At 38.1% G+C, this 24,521-nt stretch overlaps 1 protein-coding gene across 5 annotated transcripts in view; it reads left to right on the forward strand.

The window, feature by feature from the left end:
* The first annotated feature begins 5,884 nt into the window (after positions 1-5,884).
* The window catches only part of LOC125708423 (F-box-like/WD repeat-containing protein TBL1XR1), a 38,712-nt gene continuing 20,075 nt past the window's right edge, over positions 5,885-24,521 (forward strand). For 2 of the 5 annotated variants that reach the window (XM_048975937.1, XM_048975938.1), the window contains exons 1-2: positions 5,885-6,178; positions 22,818-22,884. The gene's annotated coding sequence lies outside the window, so the exon portion shown is untranslated. Of the gene's footprint in view, positions 6,179-13,894; positions 13,948-22,817; positions 22,885-24,521 lie in introns of all 5 variants that reach the window. The other 3 variants (XM_048975940.1, XM_048975941.1, XM_048975939.1) reach the window with 2 other exon arrangements.

A 24,521-nucleotide genomic window follows, 5' to 3' on the forward strand; every position in this document is an offset into this window, starting at 1 on the left:
TAAGGACACTAATTTCTGAGGTTGCACTGACATGCCAGCCAATTTCACTTTGCCTCAGACAGGGGGCTCCCGTGGTGATGTGATGCTCACCTGGGTTGCCGCATCGGCTAGTACTGAGAGAGTTTTGGAAATGTACTCATCAGTTTTGAATAGCCTAATATGGAGGGAAAAGAATGTGCTTCCTTAAACTAATGTGCATTAAGGCAAGTGGCTTGACAAACAAGGAAATCAATACCAGAAATATTGATAACTCACAGGCGTCTTAAGTTTCAAAACCATTTGACATCACCTAAAATCAGCTTTAAGGAAGGGTGCAAGAAAATATGGTTCATTTGAGGAGAATGAACAAAAAAATAATTTATTTAAGTATCCTGGCCTTGCAGGTGAAACAGCGTGCTAGGGTTTGATGAAGGATGGAGCTTTTAGGACATGCACATAAATGGATTGTTTGGATCAGAGGAGCTTATGTCAAAATTATCTCAAATCTGCTGCAAAATATCATGAGGAGTATTAGTTTTGGGGTTGTTTGGCCTAAACCCAAATTTAATAAACTGTTTCTCATTGGAAGTGAGAGAAGCACATCACAAACTGAAGTCTAATGAAGTATCTACTATGAAATCATGTTATCGTGTTCTAATGTGTTCAGATTTTACAGAGGGAGAAATACTGGTGATGTGTACAGACTGCAATGTGTGAATATAAACCAAAGGTCTTAGATACTTGTGACAAGATTGTTACAACCAGTGTCATTGTTGTGAAAGCGTGCATTTTCCTTTTTTTGAAAGAAACTATACTTCAGCTTTCATTTTTTATGTAGTCTTTTGTTAATTTGTTTTCAATACAATGAAAAAAATGTGGGAAGTGTAGGAAAAGTCACTGTATTGCAGAAATGAGAATAATAAAATAATATTAGGGATATTTCCATATTCTGTAAAGCACTACGCTATGAAATTATATATTTTTTTAAATATTGGAACAAGGAGAACAGAACTCATTTTTAAATCAATTCTGTAGTATTTCTGAAAATACATTTTAAATAATTCAAAAGTTATATCCATCTATTCATGCATTCATCCATACATACAAGCATACATACACACATACTGTACATATACATATGTACAGGTCCCAGTCTCTTAACTTCAACAGAGTTGTGGAGGGATTCAAATGTCACCACACAAAATGGATTTTACAGTTAAAATTTATGTGTGTATATAAAATCTATCTATCTATCTATCTATCTATCTATCTATCTATCTATCTATCTATCTATCTATCTATCTATCTATCTATCTATCTATCTATCATTGAAATAATCACTGCATGCAAAGCTATTGATTTACCGGTCAATCTACATTCCTGCTGTCACCTATTGTTCACAAGCTTTATGGTAATGACCAGAATGACATCACAGATACAAACAGCGGACATGAGTTTCCTTCACATGGTGTCAGACAGAGTGAGGAGCACACACATTCAGGAGGGGCTCAAAGTAGAGCCGCTGCTCCTCTGCATCGAAAAGGAGCCAGTTGAGGTGGTTTAGGCATGCCTCCTGGACGCCTCCCTGGGGTTTTGGGAGGAGGCCCCAGGGCAGGCCGAGGACACACTAGAGAGAATATATCTGCTGACTGGTCTGGGAACGCCTTGGTATTCCCCTGGTGGAACTGGAGGAGGTGACTGGGGATAGGGAGGTCTGGGCATCCCTGCTTGGACTGCTGCCCCCCCGCGACCTGGTTCTGGGTAAATGACAGAAAATGGATGGATGGATGGATGGATGATCACTGCAGCTCATTTATTTTCAGTTCTGCATTAAACCCTATCATCTGCAATGTTCCCCCATGCCCAGGCATATGTCTTAACTGGAGATTTTGGACTTCTTCATTATGCATTCTGCCCACCTAATTGCCCCGTTTCACACTACAGACCGTTCAGTTCTTTTCTAGATAGCTGGTGACAACCAGGGGTGTGGCATGTCCCTTACTGCTGGCAGCTAGAAACCTGCAAGGGTGTTGATAATAATGCACCACTGTGGAACTCCCTGTTATAACTGGCACATGATATACTGAGAAGCTAATTCATCTAGACAGTAGGGATGAGTGTGATTCTCCAATGCAATTGCTCAGTATTTAACTGTACTATTGAGTGGCTCTGAAATTTACTATAGAATGTCTCATGATAGAGTTATTTCTTGTATCTTAATTTCTGCAGCCTATATATAACATTATACCCGTGAAATTATTGTACGCGCATATATTTTAACCGAAAAGAACACCAGTCACAAAGAATCATTAATGCAAGCTTTCACACTTTGTTAGCAATGCTAACTAGCAAGCACTAACTACAGTGTAGCACAGTGAAATGAGACAATGTCTTTCACTCCCATTTAATTTGGCTCCCACATTCTCATGATAAGGCAGCTTCATGCTGTTTTAGTTTATCATCATTCTTCAGCCAGTATTCTCAGTTTTTCAATTTTTTGTTAAGCTCGAATTCAGGACAAATTACTCAGGTTGGCTTCGTATTGCTTTCTTCTTCCTCACATTCAATTCCTTGGCCACTGTGATATGTGCTGATGTCTATTAAATGCCAGATAAGGCTCATAGGGCCACTTTATCTGGCATCGCTGGGTCTTCTCAGATTTTCCTTTTGCTCGTCCTAGATGGAATCACGAAAATGTATTTTCTCTCCCTACGCTATAAAAACTATACAATACTTAAAACCATAACAGATCTCTACTCACTAGACACCAGGGAGGAAAGATGTTTGGTGTCTGTATTTTATAGTACTGTCAACATACCTCCGCATAATAATGTTTTGGTCCCAAGGATCCGAAAAAATAAAAATAAACAAAAAATAATAAATTATTGGTTTACATGTTTACTATTCTGTAGCTTTTATTGTTATTTTAGAGTGTACTCCTTCTCCTTATCCTCCTGTGTGCCACACCCCCTCGTTAACCACATGTGGAATCCCCATGTTACCAGCTGTTTCTAGCCCTGTCTGATTTACTGGCTGAATCAGCCCGTAGTCCGGGATGATCCCATGGCTTGGGCTCTAGCCTCCCGGAGCAGGTACATCCTGGTGGAGATGTCCTTGCCCGGAGACGTGCACCTAGCCAAAGAGGTGCGCGGAAACCCACGGCTGCTGAGAAGAGGGGCAGTGGAGTCGATAATGCGACAGATAGCCCTGGACAGTGGACTGCCCTATTGTCCACTGTTGGAGCTACCAGAGGTGCCCCAGACTCCACTACAAGCAGCAGGAAAGAAGAAGCGGAAAAGCCGAAGGCAGGAAGACCTGCTGGGGCTCTCGGTCTCCGTTCCTTCCCCTGCCAGGTGTCGGGAGGAGCCCTTCCCGATTCTGAACTTCGCGGTGTTCGTGCCCAATGTCACAGCCGCTGCTTCGCCCGAGCGATCGCCCAAAATCTGCACCGCTGCCGCTTCACTGCCAGCGCCGGCAGCTCGCCCCTTTCTGGAGAGGCACCTGTGATCTATTAGGGATACCATCCCGTGGGACCCCAAGTGCCTTAAACGGGCGGTGCCCACTGCCGAGATGCGAACCCCGACTCCACCCCCTGACGTTCCTGTGTTGGAGGTTCTTTTGCCGGAGGTTCCTGCTGTGGCCCAAAAGGTTCCTGTGCCGGGGGTTCCTGCTGTGGCCCCTTAGGTTTCTGACCCTGCTCCCGTATCCTCGGCTCACAGGGCCCCAGTCCCGGTCCCCGAGGAGATCAAGGACTGTCAGACCACCGCTCCTTCTTCCTTGGTAGAGGAGGAGCTTGAGTGGGACCCCTCAGGGATTTACGTGATTGCCTCAGTATACCCCTCCGGTGGGTTACCCCAGCCACCATCCCAGTGTGGCAGATCCCTGCCAGGACCTCGGATCTCTGTGTCCCGCAGAGGAAGAGGACATCTGCGCAGGGGTCGGGTCCCTCCTGGCCAGCCCCCTGGCGTTGGCTTGTTCCTTAACCCCTGGTTTTGTGCCCCCTGTGTTTGCTCCCCGTCCCTCTGTGTCGCCTTTGTTCACTCCTGGTCCCTTTGTTCCTCCGGTTGGTGTTCCCCGTGTCTCCTTTTTGGTGCCCTTGTGTTTTTCTGCTTTTCTATGGTTTGTCAATTGTTGTCTTGATTATTGCCTTTGTGTCTGTTCTGTGTGTCTGTCCTTTTTCCTGTGCCTCGTTGATGTTCTTTTTTTTATCTTCCTATGTCCTGTGTAGTCCCCAGTTCTGTCCCTCCGGTCTGGTCCTTTGCTCCCCTTGAGTGCGTCCGGTGTATGCGCCTTTGGGGGAGGGGGTTCTGTCACACGCTGCTCATCCAATCCTCCTGTGTGCCATGCCCCCTCATTAACCACATGTGGAAGCCCCATTTTACCAGCTGTTTCTAGTCCTGTCTGATTAAGTTTCTGTATTAAGTCCGTGTCAAAGTATGTTTCCCTAGTCCTGTCATTGAAATCTGACGTCCATTTTGTGTGCCTTGCCTCGTCGTTGTCTACAATAAATCCCTCGTTCCTCGAGTCCCTGCTCCTGAATCCCCGGTCCAGATGTGACAGGTTCACTGCAGCCTAGGTATTCGTGCAAAAACTAAATCACCTAATGAGGTATACATCAGAAATGTGTCCCCGTTGTTAAGCGACACATGACTGTATATACAGTTTACCCTCGTTTATCACGGTTAATCAGTTCCAGACTCTACCGCGATAAGTGAATTTACGTGAAGTAGGATTCTTTATTTATAAATCAAATATTTTCGTTGTTAGAGTATAGACCATCCTTACGACCTTCTAAATACAGTTTTTAACATTATTAGACATGAAATAACACCCTTTAGTCACCATTACTGTCATGATTTCTGGACACAGAAGCCAGATCGAAGGGTTCATTTGGAATCACTCCAAATGCATGACACAGGAACATCAAAACATCAATGACAGACCTGGGGTTACAGATTCTGACGTAGACTTAACAACACTGGACGAATCAAACTGACAGAAAACAGCTGGTCCCAATCGGGGTTGCTCACGTGGTTAATAAGGGGGCGTGGCACAGAAGAGGATTCTACAGGCAGGTCATGACAATTACCCAAATAAGACATTTTAGACGTTACAAATATATTATTATTATTGTACATTTAATTACGAAGAGCAAAGATGCTTCCAATGCGTAGCGATGTATAATTTTCTCGATCAACTTTTTAATGAATATACAAAAAGCCGCGATAGAGTGAAGCCACGCGAGGGACGACTGTACATCACAATTGTAGAGATTATGTCAAAATGGGCCTGTTTAACATGGAGTTTCAATCTGCCCCCTTATGGTGCAGTACCTCCGATTATTGCCTGTTTTTTTTTATTAATAATTTTCCTTTTCAGTAGTATTTAAACATAATAGGTAAACATGCATATGGGTATCATATCGCAAATGTGTCATAGCTAAGCATATATGGGTACAAATATGAAGGAATTTTGTTTTTCAAAAAATTTCCCCAATTACAATATCAATCCATTCATCTTGCAACTGTTTATCCTGGTCAGGGTGGTAGGAGCATAGAAATAATGAGGCAAAGTAATTTATTTATCTTGTTTGTGTTTATTTTTTATCGTAGGTAATATGATTATGTTTTGTGGATCTTTAGTAATTCAAATCACAATCAGCTGAACCGTACAATTCTTATTAGAAACAAAATGCATTTTGTGCATTCAAATTGAGTTGTAGTAGATAAAAGCGGAATTTTCTTTTTGATATAAATTAGACAGCGCTGACAGAATGAGGTTAGGTAACAGTTGAGGTGATATACGGAGATTATGCACTGTACACAATGTTCTCTGTACAGCTCGTACGCACCTGCAGAAGCAGAAGTTGCCTGTGCCCGCGCCATTTCCGCTTGGAAGGTCACTTTTTCAGCGCTGGAGTGTCTGAAGCCTTTGGCTGCTACTGAACCGTTTGGCTCTTTCTCTGCTAGCTAACAGCTATACAATGTTCCTCAATCTTTCTCCATTATTTGCCTCTTTTTAAAGACTCCTCACATACTTATGATTGTATAAACACAACGCGCGTCTTTTTTTGCTGGAATTTAACGAGCGGCCAGACTTATACGGCGTTATTTTCTTGTCATAGTCAAAAAGAATAATCCGAGGAGGAAATTCCACACAAGGAGCAGCGACACGGCGCCCTTCTTACCCGGATTATAAAGTAAGGCCCTTTTTCATCGAATGAAATAATAATTCGCTGGTGAGAAATGCGAATATACAGTCGGACCTCGGGTCTATAGTAGTGTTTTAATGCATACTTATAGCTGACGGGCTGTTGACAATGTATTACAGCGTTAGAAGTGTGGTGGATGGGGGATGGGCAGCGCGCGCGACTGTGTGTGTGTATATATATGTGTGTGTGTGTGTGTGTGTGTGTGTGTGTGTGTGTGTGTGTGTGTGTGTATATAACCTAACCCAACAGCTTTACAAAAAACGTAGATGGCTCCTTCATCGCAAATAGGTATATATTATGAAGTGTCCGGTAGCCCACACCCCCCACCCCCGATACGCTGTGTTTAAACTGGCTGAACCCTGTAAGCATGCATGGCATGCCCCGGTCGTGGGAAACGTGGAAAGCAGCGGCGAAAATTGAAACGCTCAACTTAAAACTTAATTGTTTGACTCAGTATTTAGTCATCTTGACTAGTATTGAGAGTTTGGCTGTTTTTTCCCGGGTTAAATGTAGTAGAAACTCGGAAATATGACAGCAATGTGGCCGTGGCCAAACTCATGCTTGAGGGGGGAGGGGAGCTCAGAGCCCGGAGATCCTGAACTCATTGACAGACTGGCACGTCTGTACGCCTTTCTCAGTTTGTCATGATGGCGTATAATAATAATAATGATGATGATGATGATGCTGCATGCGACGATGCCGGGCCTTTTATTATGCATCTTATTTTATTTCACGTTAATGGCTGTTCCGTCGTTGCATACGTTTTGGGGATTTTTTTAAAAAGCATTTTATGAAGCTTGTTGGGGTTTTTTTTTGTAATGGATGTATTTTTAATAGAACACTCTAGGTTTTTGATATAGTTGATCTTGAAAAAAAGAAAGGAAATTTCAAAAGAGGTTAAAATATGCCTAGAAAAAGTTGACAAATATCTGCCATTGGTAGGGAGTAAATACATGGCCAGTATTTGCATGGTGTGGATCTGAAATATTGTCCTACTTCAAAGAAATGCTTAGCATCAGCAAAATTGCAGTCAAATCTGAACATTTAATGTCATTAAAACTTGTTTTACTATTTAAGACCTAAATATATGCAGATTTTAGTGAGTAGGCCTATAGTTGATAAACAAATACTGTTACCTCCTGAATGAGAACACCATTGGAGTAAAACATATCTTGGTTCTAAATAATTGATTTCACTAGAGTTTACACCCAGAATCCATGTTGCATTCTTCTAAATTACTGATGGAAAACATAGGGTAGGATTAAGTGGAAGAGGAGAAGGCTGCTTTGACCTGTGATTTTTCTACTCTGAAAAGTACCCCAGTAACTCTAAGATCTTTTCTTTCATTCCATGTTTATATACAGTGTTGTAATATCACAATTGTAATGATCATAATTATCATAGTAAAGTGTACTGAAAATGTTTCAAAAGTACAGGTAATACAGATACATGAACTGAAACTGAAATTTTCACCAAGTTTTATATTGAAAACCCCAAATAAAATTAGTAGCAGAATCCACTTTCTGTTTGGATAAACAATAAAATAATAGCATAGTCTTATGTAAACATATGAAAACTGTATCAAATGTGCATTAACATCTCTGGAGTGTTGTCACTGCCTACCGCCATGCTTTCATTAACACAAAACAAACCCACATTGCATGCTGCACCTGAAAACCAGTGTGTGGGAGACTTCTGCTGAACTTAGTTCATGCTGGACAATAATTAACTTCAGGTTTTCCAAGTGCGGTAATCAGCCATAGTGTTATTGATAATTAAAGATTGAAACAGTAATACTAACCGTGGGGAATTTTACCGTGGTTTACAGTGGAACCGGTAACAGTTTCATCCCTAGATCTGCAGGCCAAATTTTTTTTCAATAATAGAGGTTTTTAATTATTGTTATTGCACTCACCTTTATGGCAGTCTAGTTTCACTTTGGGGTGTTTCTATTACAAAAAGAGTATACGGTGTCATCAGCTTTAAGAAGAGGTGTCTCTCAACTTCAGGGTTAGGGGGTTGAATTCCTATTGTTCTGCATGTGTGGTTCACAGGTTTCATCTACCCGCTCTGGTTTTCTCTGGGAGTTCAAAAACATGTAGTACTGCTAAGTTTTCAGTGCTGTGTGGATGTGTGTGGGTGTATGTACATTTGTGTCCCCTAGAATGGACTGGCATTCTGTCTGGAGTGTACCCCTGCTTTTTCCCCTCTTTGTCCTACCCACCTATTCAAAATGTTTTGGTTTCCTAACTGTTTATTTTCACTTTCACAAGTTTATCTAAACAACACCTTTCTAAGAGCTGCCATTGTCACCATCTGTTACCATTTCTATGGGGTTTGTTCTACTATTTTGTGTATTTCATTTTTATGCTTGAAATTTTTTATGTAGTGTCTTTTGTTTAAATTTTTCTGTTTTAAGCTCGGTTTTAGCTGTTTTTAGTTCCTTTTGGTTTATTTTAACAACAGTAACTTTTGTGCTACACCAATTATTAGGCCGTTAATAGAGCCTTAGAAATTCTTTATGGAGAGAACCTTATCCTTGCAACAACATAGGAAAACAGTTTACCATTAAGGAAAACATGTTAATTGTAACTATATATCATGTCTTTGATTGAAACCTGAAAATGCAAACTCATTGTCAGGCGATTTATAGCTAGCTGAAAATTTTTGCATTAATATCATTGGCAAAGTAGATGTGTATATTGATTTTCTTGATTTATGTTTGTTTGAAATTTGTGCTTTACAAAAACTGGAATTCCAAATTCAGAATAATTATTTGGGATACACAGTGTGTTGTCCCATTTGTTTGCTAACACATTCTTGCTTTGTGGATGATATCTGTAATATTTTTGTAATGCATTCTATTGGTTGGAATTGTTAAAATGCAGTCAATCCAAAGCACAAGCATGCAGTTTCAGTAAATGTCTCTGTATCTTGGTAGATGACTTTTAAGAAGTAGTATGTGGTAGGGTGTGAATTGTTGGCCACAAGGCGATGCAGTTTGATTAGGCCTATTTAAGGGAAGACTTACTGCATTGGAAATTGGATTCAATTAATCAATTCTATGATTATTTTGATAACCAAAATTTAAATTAAAATTTCACTGGAAAAAAATTACAAATAGTACCATGCGATCGTCACACACTGTTAATGGAATACAAATAAAGTATAATTTCAGAACATTTTTATTGTTGTTAATATAAGTGGGAGAACAAGTTCTTGTCAAATTGTCAAAAAGGCCATCTACTTGTGCATGAAAAACAAACCACATAAAGGAAGTGCTATTTCATTGGTAACTTTCATCTAGGTTAACTAGTGGTGCACCTATTACCCTGTTTCCACCAACACAGAGCTGGTGCCAGTGCTGGACTGGTCCCTCTTGGTGCTTTTTAAGAACTAGCCTGCGTTTTAACTGGTTTCAAAGAAGAATGGAACAGAAATGTTACATTGGCGGAAGTGAAAGTAAAGTAAAGGTTAATCTGTGTTTTTTTTTTTTTTATTCATTTTGCCGAACTGAAAAAAAAGTTTCCAGAGTATGACTCGTTACGCCCTCTCTCTGTAAAGGCTCCCTCGTCTGTGTGTGAATTTATTCTCGCTTGCTGTTTTACCATTGTCCTTTTAAGGATCATGCAGTAATGCTAAAAACTGCTAAAAAGTGAACTTTGCTGTCCACCTCATGTTTTCTTCTCTACTCAAACACTATGTTTTATTTGACCTGTGACATATTTATACTTTATTACTAAATCTGGCCAGCTGATCGATCTTTCGTTTTTCTCGGAATAAAAAACAACTTTATTCTGCTAATAAGTTGGTAAGTTGTTTCACTGTCAATACTGCCGTTATTAGACTAACTATATCGGTTATTGATCGAATTTATCTGGTATAGGGAAGGTTTGGGTGCCATAGCCCGTCCCACTTTCGCTGACATTATGGTGCCACATTCTAACCCCAGCTTACTGGAGTTTCTTTTTTCTGGCCCAGGGTCAGTTTTTTTTGTGGTAGAAACGTGGAACCAGTGCCGGATTGGTAAAAATTCTGTAGTAATAAATACCCAAACCTATGGAACTTGCATTAATACTGAAAATGGATTTACTAGTAGAACTTTAAATAATATTAAATAAAAAGGGAGTTTTAGTAACATTATAAACATTATAAAAGTGAAACTTAGTCCCGAACGATTATTCTTAAACGATTAATCTAGCGATTGATTTTTTAAAAAAAAAATTTTGATTGATTGGCTAATCTAACAACTAATTTTTTGATTGATCTGAAGATAAATTTTTTGATAAGCAATTATTTTCAAGTTAGTCATTTAACACAATTCACGCCCTCTCCCACACACACAAACCTGAAATTCTCATTAACATTTCAATTTATTAAAACATTTCTTAAACATTAGAGCATTATTAACAAAAAAGGCAAATCTTAAGGATTCAATAGTATTTCTACGTTAGACTGAACTTAATAATCACTGCAATAGTTTTTACTTAATTATTTCAGTACACCAATTTGACTAATGTTGGAACAGATGCTAAAACATGGAATGATTTCATAACTAGAGAAACATGTTTCTAACAAACACTAGCAAAGGTAGCTTATAGTTAAGCTTACTTCAGTGCTTCAGGAACGATTTAGACTACAGTGTGTAAGAGTGGTCATAAATGATACTTTGTCTTACTCTTACATGACAGAATAAGTAAGCAAAAAATATAAAACGGCTGAAACAGCGTCATTAACGTCAGCTACAGTAAAGGTGCAGAAAAGGTGTCATGACTGAAGTATTCTTAAAAGGACAGCGTTAACGTGCTCCCGAGGGGATAAAGTACTTTCTCTTACAATACGTTTAGTTTATCACTTAGTACATTCCAGTTACAAAACATTTACGTAGTTTTACACAATGCGTCGACACTAAAATTCCATGTCAATGCATTTTTATAATCGACATTGTCGATTATGTTGAATAATCGTCCCAGCCCTACTTATATTTGAAACTTAAATCTTAATATTCCAAATTAAGCAGCAGCAGGTTGTGGTGAAGAAAGCAAAGCTGCTTAGCATGCTCTCCAATTAACCTAATTCTCTTTCTAAAAAAAAAAAAATTGTTGAGACTTTGAAATTAATAGATGCTTTAACACCATTAATACCTTTTGCTTAATTACGTATTAGAGTTTGGTAATGCATTTAAATTAACAGTAAGAGACTCCACGTTGTTGTCAGTTAACATTATACATAACATGTGTGAACACCATATATGTAATGTTAGTACTGTAATGTAAAGTAAGCTAAGCAACATGGAAGCTCATAAGTTCCTGGTGCAACATTAGCTGCCACCGCTACATAATGCTATTGACGATTTGTCATTATAGGTACCATGACTGGCTGCATTCACTAAAGATAAAATTCACTGTGTTTTCCTGAATTAACGAGACACTTTTCATTAAAAATTCCCTTGGATTTTTTTTCTTTAGTGAATGCATTACGCTTCCAAAGGCTCACGTTACTACTGCAACAAGGTTTATTTTTCGGACATTTTCAACGCTATAACTGGGAAAGCGGGCAGGCTTTTCATTATGGAAATAGCTCACAGGAGCTGCGTGGTGTTTTGCAACTTCAACTTGTTTTAATTTGGGAAAACACTGCTTTACTTTCCATCCTCAGCTACAGTCCAGGCTCACTTGAAACTCCCTTCTCTCTTCTTTTCCTTCTTGGAGCATCACGCAGCGTTCGTGTGTGAGTGTGGTGTGAATGACAGCAAGACTTCAGCGTTGATTGGCTATTGCTCGTGTGACATTAGCCAATTAGAGATTGTTGTGGCCGGGACATTAAATGAAGCAAAGGGTTGAGAGCAAACGGGACAAAAGAAGAGATGGCAGCGGAGCCACAGTAGCGTACCTTGTAATTACTTAATATCGGTGATCGTTAAAATAAAATGCCTAATATCGGCCCAGCCAATAATCGGTCAACCCTTAATATTATTTATTCTATTGTCTGTGGTGGCATAGTGCTTGAATTACTGTGTAGGCTATTAAAGAATGGATAAATCTCAGCTAAACCTAACTAATTCAAATTAAAGCAACAATGTAGATTTGTGGAACAGTTTTAATGTTTCATTTGTCTTGGAGCATATTGTTTTTGTGGCAGCATGTACCAATTGAAATTGCATTTCATAATATAATACTGGTGTGACTGTTAACACTATACCTATTTACAAGTTTTCAGTGTCTTGTGACGCCTTAATATACAGACACTGTTATAACAGCTGCCCGGCCTTATGACTTGCTCTCCGGCCAGTCGGAGTTGTATGCTGTACGAGAACTTTTTAGTCGTGGAAATGGCAGCACCAATCAGTTATCAAGTTGAAGTCTCCTTTATACCTTTTCTTTATTCAGAATAAACGATTTACAGTATGCAAACCTAAGTAATGTATATTATAACTTATTTCCTTTATTCTGTTTGTTTCAGCATACAGTACTACTGTATTAGCATTTATAAGTATACAAAAAATGTTATAAATGTTGCAAAGGTAATATTAAAACATTATCTAATGATGGTTGACAAAAATCCACTACCGGTACAGTGAGCTTGAAATTTCGGTAAGGGGCACTCCTCGCTTATTGGCCAGTTTGTTTAAGGACCTGGTTGTAGGAATGCAACTCTGTCATTAATTTAGGAGAGTCTGTGTTTTTGCCAGTTTGCTTTCTAATACTGCAAAATATATCTGTCTGTGTAACTAGTGGTGAGGAACGGAATGTGTTTAACTCCCCCAAAAAAATGACTATTGAATCCATGAAATGATCCACATAAGCAAGTATGAGTACAGGTACATAGGAATTCTTTAGTATATCCCATTTTACTTTCATTTAAGACATACACATGTACAAGAGAGAATGAAGCTTGGGGTCATGTGACTTTTATAACACCACTGAAAGTACAACTATTTTCTATTGTCTGTTTTAATGAAAATATGCCTTTTGTTTTTTGAACTTGTGAGCCAGTAGGGACACCCCGGTTCTTGTGAGAGTTGTAAGCTTGTATGTGGTTGTTGGTGTGAAATGGGAAATGAAATAATCTTATATCACTGTGTTTCAGTCTACTTACTCTAACATCTCTGTTGGTGCAGCTGGTGCAGTATCTTTTTTTTTGCTGCTGTAAGTACAGATATTTTAATTCAAGTCTTGTCTCAGAGTAGTTTTTATTTTTTATATTTTACAGTCTTGGCTGTTTACTGCTGACTAATGATGAGCACTCAGCTGGTCTTTTATGATATCCTGTATCAATGAATGAATGAATGAGATGACATAGGGTAAGTTTTGGAGAAGTGCATAAAGGTCTTTCGTGGCCTAACTAGTTTATAGATGGCAGTCCTAGATAACTGAACAAGTAATTATTCTCTTTCCATAGGGTAGAACTTGTTTCATGTTTGCTTTATTTTGAGTCCTTAAAATCCCAAAGCTGGAGCTCAGGAATGAATTTGATAATAGAAGGTTTTGTTAGAGTTGGCAGGTAACAGCAGAAACCTGGTACAACCTTAACCTATAGATGAGCTATGAAGCCTATAGTATGAAAATTTGGGACATTGTTTCGTGTCTTTGTTCTCTGTCAGTCTAATTGTTTGCATAAATTATGTTCAGGATTTCCACAATACAGTTGATGTAAAACAGGTTGATATTCTCTTCATCTCATCTTCATCTTTTTTTTTTTCAGTTTAACTGTTATTCATCCAACTGAATAATTGAAGTTAAGGGTCCAACAGCATGGTAAATGGAATGTTATTTGGCTTACATTACCTATGATGTGTTCTCAAAGCAGAATTTTATGTGTTGCAAAGTAACATGTTTATTTTAATTGATATCTCTTTAGTAATTGGTAAATTGCATGCGTCAGAGATTAAAAATTTCTCAATGCAGTGATAAGGTGGTGTTAAAATGCGGTACAATTTTAATATTTGATCAATTTTGTATATCAAACAAAAAAGTGTTTTTGTAATTTATGGATGAATTTGGTAATGGAGGCAAACTTGTCAAAATGTTTCATACCACATATAAATGGAAAAATATTGCTTTGTACTTTTCAACTCAATAGTTATTTTACTTTGTGTCTGTTTCATTATGTTTTTTCAGTGTTGTTCGGTGTTTATGTTGTTCTACTTTTAAATTCCTTACATAAGTTGTTAATCACAGAAATTACTATTGGCCAGTGTGAAAGGTAGAAATGCATTGCGTATCAAAAGATCAGTCATGCTTAGACTTGTCAATATCACGTCTGATTTTAATAACATGACAGCTTTTACTGAGGTATTCCAGCAACTTGTGCCACATGACCAGGATTTGACCTGTTTGAGAACAATGTTTGCACGCCTTAAGATTGCAGTGGATTTTGTGAAGTCTTTTTCATATCTTTCTGTTATCAGTGTAGACATTTTTTGTTTGAGAGGTAAAATAAATGAATAAGAGATTAAATTGAAATTCCTTTTGATTCTGGAAAAAGCTTTTAAGGTTTCTTTTAACTAAGCAGAAGGATAGCCACAGTGGTGGAGAATTAAGCAGAACTGTTCAAAGAAATAGGTGATGCCTGTTTTTGTCTAATGACGATTTTGTTGTTTTATCAGTAAAAAGTTGTAACAGAAAAAAGTACCACACTTGATGTACATTAAAACCAATCCATCTTATTTAAGAAATACTTAAAAATGAAACATTTTTGCTTTGAGTCTGCACCACAGCTTTCCTGTAATAATTTATTAAACGTAAACAAACTAGTCTTTAATAAAAAATCTTGCAAATAAATTACAGACCAAAGAGACAACTCTCCAAAGAATAATTGTTAAATCATAGTTTCACTTACAAGTTTAACATTCGTTAAAATAAAATATCTACAAAAAGTAGAGCTGGGAAAGTATTGGGTGTTTAAAATATGATAATGTGTGCAATGTTGGGATGGTTCACCTGCCTGAGTGGCAAGAAACCTAAGTTACTTTTGTAGTTGTGAGCCTACAGTAATATTTCAGTTGAGAATACCTGTTAAAATATCAGTGTTTACATGATAGTTGACTCTCATATAGGCTACAAGGATTTCTTTAGCACAGTCTGAATCTGTCTCTTGATAATTCGATGATTTGTGAAAGAATAAAAAATGTCTTTGTACCTTTCCGTAAATACGATTGCAGTAGCGATGTTAGTTTTTAATGTCACACTTATAGTTGAAGGAAATAGGAATCTGAATATAGTAGGCTTTGCAATTTGATAATATGGGTAATCAACGATAAGTGTCAGTATAGCAATTAGACATGACTGCTAAAGTAATGGATGATCAGCCATTTTCTCTAGTGGAAGATAAGGGATTATTTTGGATCATTCACCATTCAGAACAGGGTTGCCACTATTTGTCTGAAAAAATAAAGGGGCTTTGCATGTTGAGATGCTGTGTAGTTTTATCAGGGGTGTAATGATACCGTTTGCTCTTGATTCAGCCCAATCAACGATTCAGTTCGATACACTCATATTCAACAAAATAAGACCAAAAAAAGATCAAAATTCGTATTACTTTTTTGGCATGCACATTTACAAAAAAGCTGTATTCAAACTCTTTTTTTTTTCTTGCAGTTTCAATCTCTTTGTGTTAAAACAAGCAGGTCCCCACATTCTTGAAACTAAAAGGAAAAAATAATAAATCAGAATGTCCTTCAGAATGTCCAGAATGACCTATGTTTGAAACATTCCTTTTCAGGCATGTACATTTACAAAGAAAGTTGTTCTAAAACATTTATTTTTTCTTGCAGTTCTTTTCCGTAATTTTGTGGATTCTAGTGTAAAATGCAAAAATAAAATTTCAAAGCAAAACTATAATTATGCCTATTGTGGCCTCTTCCATTAACATCAATAATTTATTTTGTGCCACTGTACATTGTCACACCCTTAACTTTTATTAGTAAGGAAATGGCTCTATGCTTGCAGTGAGTAGTAAGGTATCAAGCTTTATAGTTGTTTACCATTTTCACATTTCACCATAACTATCTTGATAAGCTGGCATGCTTTTGAAGTCTGTATTGTACTGATAGTTGCTTTTAGTCAAAATATTCATACATGTATTGATTAATACTGATAAGCGCCAGACACTCATACTATTATTTGACACATCACTTATTACCAAGTTGTCTAGTTACCTTCTAGAATTTTTGTACCTGGTGTATTTGTTGGATAATTTTGTTTTTGGCTCAATAGGCATGTATTTTCAGTGTTTGTAATCCCATTTGTTCCACTGTCAGAAGCACCCCTTATAAATATGAAAAAAGCATGGTGCAGCTGTGCCCCTGGATTTTTCAGAGCTCAGGTAAACAAGCTGGCAGATGTCTGCACTTCATTTAATTCATGCTGAGCAAAAGAAGTGTACAAAACAGATTTTCTGAGAATTTCATACACCTGGATGATGTGCATAGAGCTATTATCATATCTAGAGTTTTATAATTAGTAACCAGTTATTTACCACTCCGCTATGGTGAGTTCCGCAGTGGTTTCCACCTGTTCCAGTTCTTTATTATGAGAGTGAGAACATCTTTGTTTGAGACAGTCATTAGGGTCACGTAACACCCAAGCTTTCTGATGTTCTTTATTTCCTATTTTTAGGGTTAGATTGGGATGGGGCCAGGATAGTAGGGGCATGATAAATGGGTCATGGGATGGAGCCATTGAGTCTGAATCATTTGAACAGGCAAGATTACAGGTTTTGGGAAAGGCTTCAAAATGGGGTCCAACTTACTGCATTTGAAACAAAACATATATAAACACTGGCGTGAATGAGAGGCAGGTGGACCAAACCTATATCAGCCTCAGCCATATGACTCTCCCTCCCAAAACAAATGGTAGCTGTGCACACATTGGGTGTATTTTCATCTCAAGATACAGTTGTCTGTGATCGCAAGCTCTGCCCGATGGAGTAGTTACGGCAGTCAAATTTACATTTACTACCTTTTTTTTGCTAAAAGCTTTAAATTGTGCCTTACATTAAACAAAATGTGTATTTTTGAATCCATAGGTTACATTTACTTGACTGATTAGAAAATATGTGAAATGTAAATAGCTTGTAACAGAATCACCAGGGCACAGTAGGAGGTAGGGACACTGTACTTTGATTAATTTTTAAGGTGTGTTTCTGAGTTTTAATAAAATTTCTAATTATCTCTCATGTCCTGAGCACATCACAGAAATAGGTAAAGAGGCTTGTTTGATTAGTAATTGTCTGTATAATTTATCCACACATTGCCTTCTGTTATGTTTTCGTTACAAATGTTTTGCAAAGTCTGAATAAATAATTATTATTGACCAGAATTTTACCCATGAACAAGACAGACAATACAGTAACTCAGTGGATAGCATTGGCTCTCACACCTCTAGCATTGGGGGTATGTCTTTGACATGCAGGTTTTCTCCAGGTGCTTTCACTGAGGCTAAACCTGGCTGTATACTTCAAACAGTATTGATGGAATCAACATCATTTCAGCAGTACGATGTTGTATGAGCCTTAATCACTGCGGAGATCAGTTTCGATGCACCGCCAGTGCAGGGTCCCCAAGGCAAGCTTTTTAGCCTTGGGGACTAATTATGCAGTTACCTGCATGGTTTGCATTACACTGCGAGTATCTGTAATTAATGTAAATTAATATGTGTATTTCTGTATTTATGTTGTAAATAGTAAATGGTGTAACAGTGTAATTTTTGCCGCGGAATATGTTGTTTTGTTAGTGTGTAACCATTAATATTGTGTAAATTATTGCATTACCTGTCTGCCGCTGCTAGTATTAGACCAATAGCTGTTAATCAAGAGAGCATCCTTTATTTTAAAAGAGCTTTTATTAAAATGACTCGCAATAGAACATGTATTTGTGCTTTTTATGTGGGTCTGCTACATCAGAAACGTTCTGCGGCTGTAGTCTTTTGGGCTGACATAGAACAAATAGGATGGCAGCGTCATTTTAAGTATGTAACAGATTGTTTGCGCCGACATGTTCAATTTCATTTTGTCTGGACGCTGTTTGAAGTATACAGCCTGCTTAATTGGTATCTCTGTAGCGTGTTCCCTTAGTGTTTGATTGGTTGTGTTGCTGTGTGCATGTATGTGCCCTGGCATGGACTGGCATCTGATCCAGGATGTACCCCATGATTGTGACTAGGATGTCTGATTAATGGGCGGATGGACACACATAGACAATGGGCATAGTGTTATAGTGTCATCAAACCCAAATGTCCATCAGGAATTAAAATGTTAAAATTTATAGAGTCTCCCTTCAAGCACATTCTCATTTTAATTGTATGAGCTTGGTGGTAAAATATGTACTAGATGAACTATAAATTCTGATGAATTAACAAGGCAGGTTCCATCTGTTCTCACTCACAAGCTGTTAAGAGCCAGTGCACGCTTGTGGAAGTAGCACACGTCAGCATATGGTGATTTCTCTGGAGTGGGTCTAGGTACTGTCAGACAGTGTGCTCCTTAGATTCATGATTCATACAGTCTTGCTTTTATGTTGCACATTACTGGAGGATTGTTGATGATTGGCAGCAAGCAGATCTGTATCTGTCATCTTTTTGCCATGAGCTGATATTGTATTTCTTAATATCGTTTACTTTTTACTTGCATAATCTTAATCCAACTCTGTTATACATATCAGTTGAATATTATTTAGCACATTTCTAAAGGATTAGTTACCTTTTTAACAAAAAGGGTTATTCAATTATACATTCACAAAAGATTGCTGTGCTGGGAATACAAGGGCACTTCAATTGAATTAAACTGCCTTTTTACCTTTATGTTCATCGAACCAGTTGGCCAAGATTCAAAATGATAGTTTGTTAGCTAATTGTGAAAGACAACTGGTGTAATACCAGAATTTCTTTAACCCATCACTGAACAAATTGACCAAAGTACTGGTATTAACTATCGTGACACACACTGGGGTGATCAAAAATACAGTATTGCGTTTTAGACTGTGTGCTTTTCCTCACATCACTCGATGTAATTCACTGTGTTGAATGTGAGCCACTTCAGCACCCACCTGGATGATGTAACAGCAGCCATTCTGTGCCAGTGCACTCTTGTCACAGTAGCTAAGGTGGTAAAGGGGCGGGAGAGAACTTACCAGTTAGATAAAGTGGATAATTAGGAGTCCAGATTTGTAAGGGCCATAGTGGACAATTAACCAAGGCATCGGGGTACTACCCTTTCTCTTTCCAAAGATGCTCAGAGATCTTTTGATGCTCAGCACTGTGTCCCCATCACTGCACTGGGCATTGGGATCCCAACGGACCACGGAATGGGCCAACCTGTTGGCCACACCAACACCTCTTCCAGCAGCAACTCACTTTCCTAGTTGGTCTCCCACCCAAGTACTGGTCAGGTAGACACCTGCTTAGCTTCAGATGTATTGCCTACTCTGAACTGCGGGTAGTATGGCTGCTGACTGTAGGTCTAATGCTTGGTCAGCACTGGAACCTCTTGGGAACAAATCATCTGTTCTACTTTAAAAAGCCTATAAGTCCCCTATTTTTACATTGGGGGGGGGGGGGGGGGGGGGGATGTGTGGTAATGACCTTCATGGAAACATTCACGAAAATGCTCTGAGAAAGCCTTGATGGGGGCAGCCGGCTTTTAATTGTTTGATTTAGGTTATCTGTAAATTTAGATGGGGAATTCTTTTCCATTTAAATGTAAATTCCACCTGCATCCCTAGAAATGAGTTGTATTTCTTAAACTTAATTTTCAGTTCTACTGATTGTTCCTTCAGCCTGCCATTTATTTAAATAAAAATGGACAACAGTATAATTTTGGTGTGATTATTCATCAGCGTCGATCCCCCTTTCCCCTTTTCTTATTAGATTATTTGCTATAGTTGGTAGTTGTTAAAAACTCATTCTAAATGACGATGGATGAGGAGGAAAGTGAAGTTCACTATGCTGGTGTAAATTAAGCATTGTCTGTGGGGTATGAAAATACTGTTGGGAACTGATTTACCTATGCTGTGGTGCAGTACTTATGTATAGCTAATAAATAGAGATAGGAAATGATTCTATTGGTTACAATGCTATTGACATCTAATGCTGAATTAAATCGGTCCACATATTTGCTGGAGCTTTGCTGAAGCTAAAGCTTAAAAATTAAAATACAGTGGTACCTTGGCTTGCGAGCATAATTTGGATTACGAGCACGTTTCTGGAACAAAGCACTCGCATATCGAAGCGAATTTTCCCATTAGAAATAATAGAAACTCGGACGATTCATTCCACAACCCAAAAATATTCATATAAAATGATTAATACAAAATATAAAGTAAAAATACATAAAAGAACCTGCACTTTACCTTTGAAAAGAATCGTGGATGGTGTGAGGGGAACGAGAGAGAGGAGGAGAAGAGGGATATTTTACAGGACGACTTTCAGTATAACTAATGGAATCACTGCTATCTGTTGGCTCGCTGGAATCTTTTTCTTTTTGTATGACTAACAAGGAACTTTTCTAGTGACGGCTGCTTTTGCCTCTTCTGATTTTGCGGAAATGTGGACATTGCATTGTCGTTAAACAGATTCATCACTCGCACTGCTACGCCCTTATTCGGGTGGTGCTTTTCTACTAAATTTTGATTATATGAGTGAGGCATTCCAGCTGAGACCAAGTATGGGAAACGATTACCCACAATCCCGCAGCAAGAGAGAGAAGAATCATCGGCTCAGTTGTGATTACGTGATGCTAAGCCTATGCGTGATACTCGTATTGCAAGACCTTGCTCGTTTAAAAAAAATTTGCTCGTCTTGCAAAACACTCGCAGACCAAGTTACTCTCAATCCAAGGTTTTACTGTATTTGAATTTTATATCGATGTGGTTGTGGTCTAGTGGTAGTGAAGTTTTAAGTTAATGTAGTTTGTCGACTCTGAGCCAAGTCATTAATGGTGAATGTCCCTTTCGGAGCCATCGGTAAATATTATGGCGTAGATATTTGCTTTAATTTATGGATTGTAAGTAACACTGGAACTTACAAAAGATTCCCTAAGAAAAAATGCCCTGGATTACTTTGAAAGACGTAAGAGATTTAACATCTTTTCCTTTGGCGTCAGTGACACTTCAGTGACCACATCAGTCTGACTGATGAGAATGAAGTAACTAGGAGGCTTGAGGGCACTTCTGTGGTTTTGTTTTAAGAAGTCGCTCTGCTTCATTAACCTTCAGACTTGGTGTTCCTGTGGCATGTCACAGCAAGCCCTTTAGTGGTGAAGGCACTGTTAACCCCCTGCTGACCAGTCATATTGGTATAAAAGTCATAGCTTAAAACTGTAACTGTGAACTAAGCAGTTTAAGCTGAAATTTAAATTGAGGTATTGATGTTAAACAGTTATAGACTTGAGGAAATTGTATTCTGCCTGGTCCAAGCCCAAAAATTCAGACTGAAATTAAGATCACAACTGCATGTGACAGCAGTCCCTGAAATTCCATAAAACTTATCATCTAGCACTATTAAAGCATCGTTCTGTTTTATCACTATATCATTATAAAAAGTGTTTAAAATAATTTTATATTTGATCGGGGCGGCGCAGTGGTTAGCATTGTCACCTCCCACTTTTGGGACCTGGCATCAAGTCTCCACAGGGTTCCGTGTGTGTGGAGTTTGCATGTTCGTGGGGTTTCCTCCGGGTGCTCTGATTTCCCCATGTGGTCCAAAAACATGCCGAGACTAATTGGAGTTGCCAAATTGCCTGTGTGTGTGTGTGTGCGCGTGTGTGTGTGTGCGTGCGCACACGCATGTGTCTGCGTGCTTGTGTGACTGGTGTACGTGTGTGCCCTGTGATGGATTAGCGCCCCCCTTCTGGGTTATTCCCTGCTTTGTGTCCATAGCCTCTGGGATAGGCTCCGGACCCCCCAACCCTGAATAGGACAAGCGGTTTGAGAAAATGGATGGATGGTTTCTGTGTGATCCCAACTTGTGTACTTGTGTGAAACATTTAATTTAGGTCTGTAGGGCGCCGTCAGGTTCTATTCGATACTCGGTAGAGAAGTGATCATATACACAATGCCAAGGGAAAAGGTTTATTTGATCTGAAGGTTTATCTAGACTTTTTTCTTTATGAAAGTGAAATGTTAGTTTTTCCCTGATACTTGTTCTGTAATTTTTGAACACATGGATGCAGATTCTTTGACAGCAATATTGTCAAATCATTCAACTGGTATTTATACTGATTTAATGGTTTTGTAATTATTAAATGCGTTTGGAGTAGTACTACTTGCAGTTGTGATCTTATTTGAATGAATAAAAGGACACTGTTGAAAAAATAATACCTCCTTTGACTCACATCCCTCACTAATGATGTTGATCCACTATACAAAGGAAGTTTAATTGGAATGATTGGGAACACTTCTGACAGTCACTATGAACTCATTTACTCTGAAATCCAGTATTACATTTGAAATAACTATTAAATTACTTCATTGCAAATTGCATGGACTGAAGTTCACAGAAAAGCAAGATGTGTGCTTTAATCATTCAGACTATTTTATTATTGCTATGTCTTATTTTACTGGCTAAGAATTCAAAGTATGTGGAATGCTTAGACATTAGTTTAATGCAGTTCTCATTCCTTTTCTCTCCAGACTGAAGAAATATGATTTCTCTAGTGCCTTGAGGTTGTTTGCCACCATTTGAATACTGGATCACATGGTAAGCAATAAGTACTAAATACAAATTGAGTGCCTAAAGTTCATATTTGGCTTTCTCTCTGCTAAACATGACTGTAACTGCACTGTGAGATAAAGTTATCAAATTTTCGTTGCGTCTGTTAAAATGCACATATTTATTCTAGGGCTGTCATAATTAGTTGGAGTAGTTGAAGACGTCGAGACTGAAATTCTGTCTCTCAATACTTTAAATCAACACATTTCTTTTTTATTGTAATGATATTACCTTTATGATTTCTAAGACGCTTCATTATAACAATTGTTTTCCTTTAATATTACGTAATTATGAGAGTAGTTAAATTATCACTTAATAAAAAAGTGGCTTTACATTGTGCAAAGTTTCGATGGCATACCACAGTGGCACTAGTGCTATGCACGAACACCTTTAGAGAGAATGCACAGGAGCATGCTGGACCGCTAGAGCAGGCAAAACGACAGTGTTATCTATTTATGTTTATTAAATTACCATTAGTACAGAGGCCTTTTTAATATTGTTTGTCCTTGTAGCTGCTAAATAAACTATTATTAAAGCCACAAAGTTGTCTGCCTGCTACCTTAGACTCTACATTGAGTAAGTGCTTGAGAAAACGTTCTGGGCTTATTTTACGTTGATTGACGGTGCCAGTGTGTGCTCGTGCATGTTGGGCTCTTTGGTACCAGTGTTACTATCGTAAATTATAACTGAAACGAAAATGGACACTAAATAAAAGAAAATTTGTGAACTGATATACTATATACACAAATATATACAGTAAGCCCTTGTGCATTCGCGCTTTTTGATTCACGAATTCACAGATTCGCAAAAATTTAATTGGAACCAATCTTATTTGCATCCGTGATTTTTTTCGCACATCTGCGAAATCCTCAAAAAAACCTACAGAAGTGTTTGTTTAATTTTCATAGTAATTTATAAGTTTTCATACTTTTAAGTGTAAAATTGGTAAGAATTTTAGTTAATGAAGATTCTGTGTTTTGGGGGAACGTTCAAGACATACAATATATCTCAGTAAGAAAAATCCCTTAACATGGCTTTCTTATGGAAACATTTTTATGTACATACTGTACCTTTACAAGATGTGAATCCCATTCACAAAGTTTATTACCTTTGGAACGCTAATGCTTACATAAATATTAGAAAATATTTCATTTACTATTTTGTAATAGTAAACATGCGTTAACATAAATTCAATGCACAAAATAAATTTCTATCAATAAGTTTACAGTCCTGTTCGTTCACTCATTTTACCTTACTGTGAATCCAAAAGAAAATGCAGCCAATGCCGTGTTCTATAAATTAGTAGGGGTGACATTAGTGTACTGTACTGTAAATGTGCGAGTGTAGCAAATATCTGTTAGGCGATACTGTACTTTTAAAAATCAAATGTTTGTAAAAAATAATGTTTTAAGCTAACTTTTAAATGAAGTGTTTTGGGATATTTAGGATTTTAAACTATAGAAATAAGTGCATATTACCATTTTTAGTGACTCTATGAAACATCCGCGAAATCCTCTTCATTCGCGACGAATTCTGGAACGTAACCTCGCGAATGTCCGGCTTTCTGTATAAGCCGTCACCGCCACTACAGTGCTTATTGTTTCCCTAATATACCAAAATGGTAA

This window comes from Brienomyrus brachyistius, chromosome 15 (assembly GCF_023856365.1).
Source record: "Brienomyrus brachyistius isolate T26 chromosome 15, BBRACH_0.4, whole genome shotgun sequence".
Lineage (NCBI taxonomy): Eukaryota > Metazoa > Chordata > Actinopteri > Osteoglossiformes > Mormyridae > Brienomyrus > Brienomyrus brachyistius.